Raw genomic sequence first — 10679 nt, forward strand, 5'->3', positions numbered from 1 at the left:
TTCCCAGGCTGCTTTACATAGGCCGGTATATATGATTGCAAAAGTATATGTTCATGTTCTCTCTCAAAAAGTAGACATATTCATCGGGTGTGGTTGTGAGCCAACGTGCAAAACGATGAGTTGATTGTGTGTGTTTCTGCGATAAAATTCACTTCAACTCGTTACTACCTGCTCGGTGCAAGCACATTCATTTCGATCGAGATGCTTTGCCTATAGTTGCAGTGCAAAGCATCGCATTTGTTACGTGCAGTATAGCTAAATCTCGTAAATAAGGCCATGCTGTCCGGCAGGCGCGGTGCTAATAACCCATACTAGACGGCAGTAGCGCACCCAGGATCTCTGCCGGGGGGGGGGGGGGGGGGGGGTACATTTGTGTGTGTGTGTGGGGGGGGGGGGGGGAAGCAAACACTTTACATAATATGTAATTACCTTGCTTTAGCCAGAGGAATCCAACAGCAACTCAAATGCCTCATAACTATAATACAAAACATAATTATAATAATAAATCATACTTATAATAATTATAATTTTAATATATAAGGATGATGACAATGTTTATTTCTTCAGCATTTTACTCAAAGTACTTTAAGAGTGAATGAGTAAATAGAAGACAGTAGGTGATAGAGTGTTTTTGTTAATCCGGAAAATTCGACCTCAAGCCATCTCCTGAATGGTAATGACAGTGTGCACAGAGCGCTGACGGTGCACGTTGGACTGGTGGGGTTCGACGCGTGAGTGGAGGGGGAGGGGGGTTACAACTACAATTTAGGTATACTTTTAAATCCTTATATGGCAATATAAGGCGTTTACTTGCAGCCATATATGACAGTAGAACGCCTATTTGTACCCTTATATGACGTTATAAAGCCTTACTTGCAGTCATATATGGTAGTATTAGGCCATATCTGGACCATTATATGGCAGTATAAGGCCATATCTGGACCCTTAAAGGCAGTGTAAGGCCATATCTGGACCCTTATATGGCAGTATAAGGCCATATATGGACCCTTATATGGCAGTATAAGGCCGTATCTAGACCCTTATATGGCAGTATAAGTCCTTACATGGATCCTTATATGGCAGTATAAGGCCTTATATGGGCACTTATATGTCCAAATATGGCCATATATAAAACATATAAGGGCCATATCTGACATTTCCGTAAGGGAAGGGGTTCATCTGCACTGCATTCAGAATGATACGTTCCGATTGTACATTTCAGAAAGGCATATATTGCATGCATTGATGACAAAGACGGAGATTTGTAACGCTTTCACTTGTCGCGATATCGGCGCTCTGCCTTGGCACACCTCACGCCGGGGTCAGCGCACGACTGCCCATACACCGCGATCCCCGCTGCAAGCTCGATAAAGCTTTTTTTACCTTCTGGTAACGCTTTAACTTGTCGGGATATTGGGGGGAAGGCATCGAAGCTCTGCCTCGGCATACCTAGCCCCGCGGTCGGCGCATTTCTGCCCATCAACCGCGGTCTGGTTCAGGCTCGAGGAAAAAATAGACGCCAACCACTTGGACACTCGGACAGCATTTATTACGAGGGCAAGTAACACTTCGAGCAGGCCAGGTACCTATATTCACATCATTAAGGTAGCTCGCGAGGAAAATAATACACCAGGTAAAGAAGGGGGTTTTGACTTACGAGCTGGGGGTCACACCTAGTTGCGCGGTTTGCGCATTCCTGCCCAAACACCGCGGTCCGGTACACGACAACCGCGTGGACACTCGGACAGCATTTATTACGCCTGCAAGTAACATTTCGAGCAGGCCTCGTACCGATATTCACATCGTTTAGGGTTTGCACGAAGAAAATATAAGCACTATACGTAAATAGAGGGGTTTGGACTTACGAACTGGGGAATACTGGCGGCCGCGGCACGAACGCGACTGGTTAACCACGCTATGCACTATGGGAGCGGCGACGGGCCCGCCTGTTCTCACCGACTGCTGTTCACCGAATGGTCTCGGCCGCTCGCTACCCACTTGCGCTCCCTGCGAGAGGAAAGTTACCCTCTCCCCCCTGACGCGCATGCGCAGACGTGACTTTTGCCTCCGTGTCCGCCGCCATGGGACCCGGGCATCTCAACAAACCCTTCGTCTGGATTTCACCTAGCTACACTATTGCTATATGCTATAAGCTAAAGGCATCATCTGCACTGCATTCAGAATTAATGCGTACCGATTGAACATTTCAGATAAGCACATGTTTCATGCAGGAAGGACAAAGATGTGCATTTGAAGCTTACGTCACGACTCGGTGGCGATACGGTAGCATGTCTTACTCGACATCAGAAGGTTGCGGGTTCGAATCACAGGCCGGTCAAATTTTTTTCTGGTAACGCTGTAGCATTTCATCTGCATGTCACGCGGCTACGTTATTTCTTTAAGCTAAGGGGTTCATCTGCACTGCATTCAGAATGATACGTTCCGATTGTACATTTCAGAAAGGCATATATTGCATGCATTGATGACAAAGACGGAGATTTGTAACGCTTTCACTTGTCGCGAAATCGGAGCTCTGCCTTGGCACACCTCACGCCGGGGTCAGCGCACGACTGCCCATACACCGCGATCCCCGCTGCAAGCTCGATAAAGCTTTTTTTACCTTCTGGTAACGCTTTAACTTGTCGGGATATTGGGGGAAGGCATCGAAGCTCTGCCTCGGCATACCTAGCCCCGCGGTCGGCGCATTTCTGCCCATCAACCGCGGTCTGGTTCAGGCTCGAGGAAAAAATAGACGCCAACCACTTGGACACTCGGACAGCATTTATTACGAGGGCAAGTAACACTTCGAGCAGGCCAGGTACCTATATTCACATCATTAAGGTAGCTCGCGAGGAAATTAATACACCAGGTAAAGAAGGGGGTTTTGACTTACGAGCTGGGGGTCACACCTAGTTCCGCGGTTGGCGCATTCCTGCCCAAACACCGCGGCCCGGTACACGACAACCGCGTGGACACTCGGACAGCATTTATTACGCCTGCAGGTAACATTTCGAGCAGGCCTCGTACCGATATTCACATCGTTAAGGGTTCGCACGAAGAAAATATAAGCACTACACGTAAATAGAGGGGTTTCGACTTACGAACTGGGGAATACTGGGGGCCGCGGCACGAACGCGACTGGTTAACCACGCTATGCACTATGGGAGCGGCGACGGGCCCGCCTGTTCTCACCGACTGCTGTTCACCGAATGGTCTCGGCCGCTCGCTACCCACTTGCGCTCCCTGCGAGAGGAAAGTTACCCTCTCCCCCCTGACGCGCATGCGCAGACGTGACTTTTGCCTCTGTGTCCGCCGCCATGGGACCCGGGACTCGGTGGCGATACGGTAGCATGTCTTACTCGACATCAGAAGGTTGCGGGTTCGAATCACAGGCCGGTCAAATTTTTTTCTGGTAACGCTGTAGCATTTCATCTGCATGTCACGCGGCTACGTTATTTCTTTAAGCTAAGGGGTTCATCTGCACTGCATTCAGAATGATACGTTCCGATTGTACATTTCAGAAAGGCATATATTGCATGCATTGATGACAAAGACGGAGATTTGTAACGTTTTCACTTGTCGCGATATCGGCGCTCTGCCTTGGCACACCTCACGCCGGGGTCAGCGCACGACTGCCCATACACCGCGATCCCCGCTGCAAGCTCGATAAAGCTTTTTTTACCTTCTGGTAACGCTTTAACTTGTCGGGATATTGGGGGGAAGGCATCGAAGCTCTGCCTCGGCATACCTAGCCCCGCGGTCGGCGCATTTCTGCCCATCAACCGCGGTCTGGTTCAGGCTCGAGGAAAAAATAGACGCCAACCACTTGGACACTCGGACAGCATTTATTACGAGGGCAAGTAACACTTCGAGCAGGCCAGGTACCTATATTCACATCATTAAGGTAGCTCGCGAGGAAATTAATACACCAGGTAAAGAAGGGGGTTTTGACTTACGAGCTGGGGGTCACACCTAGTTCCGCGGTTGGCGCATTCCTGCCCAAACACCGCGGCCCGGTACACGACAACCGCGTGGACACTCGGACAGCATTTATTACGCCTGCAAGTAACATTTCGAGCAGGCCTCGTACCGATATTCACATCGTTAAGGGTTCGCACGAAGAAAATATAAGCACTACACGTAAATAGAGGGGTTTCGACTTACGAACTGGGGAATACTGGGGGCCGCGGCACGAACGCGACTGGTTAACCACGCTATGCACTATGGGAGCGGCGACGGGCCCGCCTGTTCTCACCGACTGCTGTTCACCGAATGGTCTCGGCCGCTCGCTACCCACTTGCGCTCCCTGCGAGAGGAAAGTTACCCTCTCCCCCCTGACGCGCATGCGCAGACGTGACTTTTGCCTCTGTGTCCGCCGCCATGGGACCCGGGACTCGGTGGCGATACGGTAGCATGTCTTACTCGACATCAGAAGGTTGCGGGTTCGAATCACAGGCCGGTCAAATTTTTTTCTGGTAACGCTGTAGCATTTCATCTGCATGTCACGCGGCTACGTTATTTCTTTAAGCTAAGGGGTTCATCTGCACTGCATTCAGAATGATACGTTCCGATTGTACATTTCAGAAAGGCATATATTGCATGCATTGATGACAAAGACGGAGATTTGTAACGCTTTCACTTGTCGCGATATCGGCGCTCTGCCTTGGCACACCTCACGCCGGGGTCAGCGCACGACTGCCCATACACCGCGATCCCCGCTGCAAGCTCGATAAAGCTTTTTTTACCTTCTGGTAACGCTTTAACTTGTCGGGATATTGGGGGGAAGGCATCGAAGCTCTGCCTCGGCATACCTAGCCCCGCGGTCGGCGCATTTCTGCCCATCAACCGCGGTCTGGTTCAGGCTCGAGGAAAAAATAGACGCCAACCACTTGGACACTCGGACAGCATTTATTACGAGGGCAAGTAACACTTCGAGCAGGCCAGGTACCTATATTCACATCATTAAGGTAGCTCGCGAGGAAAATAATACACCAGGTAAAGAAGGGGGTTTTGACTTACGAGCTGGGGGTCACACCTAGTTCCGCGGTTGGCGCATTCCTGCCCAAACACCGCGGTCCGGTACACGACAACCGCGTGGACACTCGGACAGCATTTATTACGCCTGCAAGTAACATTTCGAGCAGGCCTCGTACCGATATTCACATCGTTAAGGGTTCGCACGAAGAAAATATAAGCACTATACGTAAATAGAGGGGTTTCGACTTACGAACTGGGGAATACTGGCGGCCGCGGCACGAACGCGACTGGTTAACCACGCTATGCACTATGGGAGCGGCGACGGGCCCGCCTGTTCTCACCGACTGCTGTTCACCGAATGGTCTCGGCCGCTCGCTACCCACTTGCGCTCCCTGCGAGAGGAAAGTTACCCTCTCCCCCCTGACGCGCATGCGCAGACGTGACTTTTGCCTCCGTGTCCGCCGCCATGGGACCCGGGCATCTCAACAAACCCTTCGTCTGGATTTCACCTAGCTACACTATTGCTATATGCTATAAGCTAAAGGCATCATCTGCACTGCATTCAGAATTAATGCGTACCGATTGAACATTTCAGATAAGCACATGTTTCATGCAGGAAGGACAAAGATGTGCATTTGAAGCTTACGTCACGACTCGGTGGCGATACGGTAGCATGTCTTACTCGACATCAGAAGGTTGCGGGTTCGAATCACAGGCCGGTCAAATTTTTTTCTGGTAACGCTGTAGCATTTCATCTGCATGTCACGCGGCTACGTTATTACTTTAAGCTAAGGGGTTCATCTGCACTGCATTCAGAATAATATGTCCCGATTGTCCATTTCAGAAAGGCATATATTGCATGCAGTGAGGACAAAGACGGAGATTTGTAACGCTTTCACTTGTCGCGATATCGGCGCTCTGCCTGGGCACACCTCACGCCGGGGTCAGCGCACGACTGCCCATACACCGCGATCCCCGCTGCAAGCTCGATAAAGCTTTTTTTACCTTCTGGTAACGCTTTAACTTGTCGGGATATTGGGGGGGAAGGCATCGAAGCTCTGCCTCGGCATACCTAGCCCCGCGGTCGGCGCATTTCTGCCCATCAACCGCGGTCTGGTTCAGGCTCGAGGAAAAAATAGACGCCAACCACTTGGACACTCGGACAGCATTTATTACGAGGGCAAGTAACACTTCGAGCAGGCCAGGTACCTATATTCACATCATTAAGGTAGCTCGCGAGGAAATTAATACACCAGGTAAAGAAGGGGGTTTTGACTTACGAGCTGGGGGTCACACCTAGTTCCGCGGTTGGCGCATTCCTGCCCAAACACCGCGGCCCGGTACACGACAACCGCGTGGACACTCGGACAGCATTTATTACGCCTGCAAGTAACATTTCGAGCAGGCCTCGTACCGATATTCACATCGTTAAGGGTTCGCACGAAGAAAATATAAGCACTACACGTAAATAGAGGGGTTTCGACTTACGAACTGCGGAATACTGGGGGCCGCGGCACGAACGCGACTGGTTAACCACGCTATGCACTATGGGAGCGGCGACGGGCCCGCCTGTTCTCACCGACTGCTGTTCACCGAATGGTCTCGGCCGCTCGCTACCCACTTGCGCTCCCTGCGAGAGGAAAGTTACCCTCTCCCCCCTGACGCGCATGCGCAGACGTGACTTTTGCCTCTGTGTCCGCCGCCATGGGACCCGGGACTCGGTGGCGATACGGTAGCATATCTTACTCGACATCAGAAGGTTGCGGGTTCGAATCACAGGCCGGTCAAATTTTTTTCTGGTAACGCTGTAGCATTTCATCTGCATGTCACGCGGCTACGTTATTTCTTTAAGCTAAGGGGTTCATCTGCACTGCATTCAGAATGATACGTTCCGATTGTACATTTCAGAAAGGCATATATTGCATGCATTGATGACAAAGACGGAGATTTGTAACGCTTTCACTTGTCGCGATATCGGAGCTCTGCCTTGGCACACCTCACGCCGGGGTCAGCGCACGACTGCCCATACACCGCGATCCCCGCTGCAAGCTCGATAAAGCTTTTTTTACCTTCTGGTAACGCTTTAACTTGTCGGGATATTGGGGGGAAGGCATCGAAGCTCTGCCTCGGCATACCTAGCCCCGCGGTCGGCGCATTTCTGCCCATCAACCGCGGTCTGGTTCAGGCTCGAGGAAAAAATAGACGCCAACCACTTGGACACTCGGACAGCATTTATTACGAGGGCAAGTAACACTTCGAGCAGGCCAGGTACCTATATTCACATCATTAAGGTAGCTCGCGAGGAGAATAATACACCAGGTAAAGAAGGGGGTTTTGACTTACGAGCTGGGGGTCACACCTAGTTCCGCGGTTGGCGCATTCCTGCCCAAACACCGCGGTCCGGTACACGACAACCGCGTGGACACTCGGACAGCATTTATTACGCCTGCAAGTAACATTTCGAGCAGGCCTCGTACCGATATTCACATCGTTAAGGGTTCGCACGAAGAAAATATAAGCACTATACGTAAGTAGAGGGGTTTCGACTTACGAACTGGGGAATACTGGCGGCCGCGGCACGAACGCGACTGGTTAACCACGCTATGCACTATGGGAGCGGCGACGGGCCCGCCTGTTCTCACCGACTGCTGTTCACCGAATGGTCTCGGCCGCTCGCTACCCACTTGCGCTCCCTGCGAGAGGAAAGTTACCCTCTCCCCCCTGACGCGCATGCGCAGACGTGACTTTTGCCTCCGTGTCCGCCGCCATGGGACCCGGGCATCTCAACAAACCCTTCGTCTGGATTTCACCTAGCTACATTATTGCTATATGCTATAAGCTAAAGGCATCATCTGCACTGCATTCAGAATTAATGCGTACCGATTGAACATTTCAGATAAGCACATGTTTCATGCAGGAAGGACAAAGATGTGCATTTGAAGCTTACGTCACGACTCGGTGGCGATACGGTAGCATGTCTTACTCGACATCAGAAGGTTGCGGGTTCGAATCACAGGCCGGTCAAATTTTTTTCTGGTAACGCTGTAGCATTTCATCTGCATGTCACGCGGCTACGTTATTACTTTAAGCTAAGGGGTTCATCTGCACTGCATTCAGAATAATATGTCCCGATTGTCCATTTCAGAAAGGCATATATTGCATGCAGTGAGGACAAAGACGGAGATTTGTAACGCTTTCACTTGTCGCGATATCGGCGCTCTGCCTGGGCACACCTCACGCCGGGGTCAGCGCACGACTGCCCATACACCGCGATCCCCGCTGCAAGCTCGATAAAGCTTTTTTTACCTTCTGGTAACGCTTTAACTTGTCGGGATATTGGGGGGGAAGGCATCGAAGCTCTGCCTCGGCATACCTAGCCCCGCGGTCGGCGCATTTCTGCCCATCAACCGCGGTCTGGTTCAGGCTCGAGGAAAAAATAGACGCCAACCACTTGGACACTCGGACAGCATTTATTACGAGGGCAAGTAACACTTCGAGCAGGCCAGGTACCTATATTCACATCATTAAGGTAGCTCGCGAGGAAATTAATACACCAGGTAAAGAAGGGGGTTTTGACTTACGAGCTGGGGGTCACACCTAGTTCCGCGGTTGGCGCATTCCTGCCCAAACACCGCGGCCCGGTACACGACAACCGCGTGGACACTCGGACAGCATTTATTACGCCTGCAAGTAACATTTCGAGCAGGCCTCGTACCGATATTCACATCGTTAAGGGTTCGCACGAAGAAAATATAAGCACTATACGTAAATAGAGGGGTTTCGACTTACGAACTGGGGAATACTGGCGGCCGCGGCACGAACGCGACTGGTTAACCACGCTATGCACTATGGGAGCGGCGACGGGCCCGCCTGTTCTCACCGACTGCTGTTCACCGAATGGTCTCGGCCGCTCGCTACCCACTTGCGCTCCCTGCGAGAGGAAAGTTACCCTCTCCCCCCTGACGCGCATGCGCAGACGTGACTTTTGCCTCCGTGTCCGCCGCCATGGGACTCGGTGGCGATACGGTAGCATGTCTTACTCGACATCCGAAGGTTGCGGGTTCGAATCACAGGCCGGTCAAATTTTTTTCTGGTAACGCTGTAGCATTTCATCTGCATGTCACGCGGCTACGTTATTTCTTTAAGCTAAGGGGTTCATCTGCACTGCATTCAGAATAATACGTTCCGATTGTACATTTCAGAAAGGCATATATTGCATGCATTGATGACAAAGACGGAGATTTGTAACGCTTTCACTTGTCGCGATATCGGCGCTCTGCCTTGGCACACCTCACGCCGGGGTCAGCGCACGACTGCCCATACACCGCGATCCCCGCTGCAAGCTCGATAAAGCTTTTTTTTACCTTCTGGTAACGCTTTACTTGTCGGGATATTGGGGGGAAGGCATCGAAGCTCTGCCTCGGCATACCTAGCCCCGCGGTCGGCGCATTTCTGCCCATCAACCGCGGTCTGGTTCAGGCTCGAGGAAAAAATAGACGCCAACCACTTGGACACTCGGACAGCATTTATTACGAGGGCAAGTAACACTTCGAGCAGGCCAGGTACCTATATTCACATCATTAAGGTAGCTCGCGAGGAGAATAATACACCAGGTAAAGAAGGGGGTTTTGACTTACGAGCTGGGGGTCACACCTAGTTCCGCGGTTGGCGCATTCCTGCCCAAACACCGCGGTCCGGTACACGACAACCGCGTGGACACTCGGACAGCATTTATTACGCCTGCAAGTAACATTTCGAGCAGGCCTCGTACCGATATTCACATCGTTAAGGGTTCGCACGAAGAAAATATAAGCACTATACGTAAATAGAGGGGTTTCGACTTACGAACTGGGGAATACTGGCGGCCGCGGCACGAACGCGACTGGTTAACCACGCTATGCACTATGGGAGCGGCGACGGGCCCGCCTGTTCTCACCGACTGCTGTTCACCGAATGGTCTCGGCCGCTCGCTACCCACTTGCGCTCCCTGCGAGAGGAAAGTTACCCTCTCCCCCCTGACGCGCATGCGCAGACGTGACTTTTGCCTCTGTGTCCGCCGCCATGGGACCCGGGACTCGGTGGCGATACGGTAGCATGTCTTACTCGACATCAGAAGGTTGCGGGTTCGAATCACAGGCCGGTCAAATTTTTTTCTGGTAACGCTGTAGCATTTCATCTGCATGTCACGCGGCTACGTTATTTCTTTAAGCTAAGGGGTTCATCTGCACTGCATTCAGAATGATACGTTCCGATTGTACATTTCAGAAAGGCATATATTGCATGCATTGATGACAAAGACGGAGATTTGTAACGGTTTCACTTGTCGCGATATCGGCGCTCTGCCTTGGCACACCTCACGCCGGGGTCAGCGCACGACTGCCCATACACCGCGATCCCCGCTGCAAGCTCGATAAAGCTTTTTTTACCTTCTGGTAACGCTTTAACTTGTCGGGATATTGGGGGGAAGGCATCGAAGCTCTGCCTCGGCATACCTAGCCCCGCGGTCGGCGCATTTCTGCCCATCAACCGCGGTCTGGTTCAGGCTCGAGGAAAAAATAGACGCCAACCACTTGGACACTCGGACAGCATTTATTACGAGGGCAAGTAACACTTCGAGCAGGCCAGGTACCTATATTCACATCATTAAGGTAGCTCGCGAGGAAAACTAATACACCAGGTAAAGAAGGGGGTTTTGACTTACG

This window comes from Dermacentor silvarum, chromosome 1, assembly GCF_013339745.2.
Source record: "Dermacentor silvarum isolate Dsil-2018 chromosome 1, BIME_Dsil_1.4, whole genome shotgun sequence".
NCBI lineage: Eukaryota > Metazoa > Arthropoda > Arachnida > Ixodida > Ixodidae > Dermacentor > Dermacentor silvarum.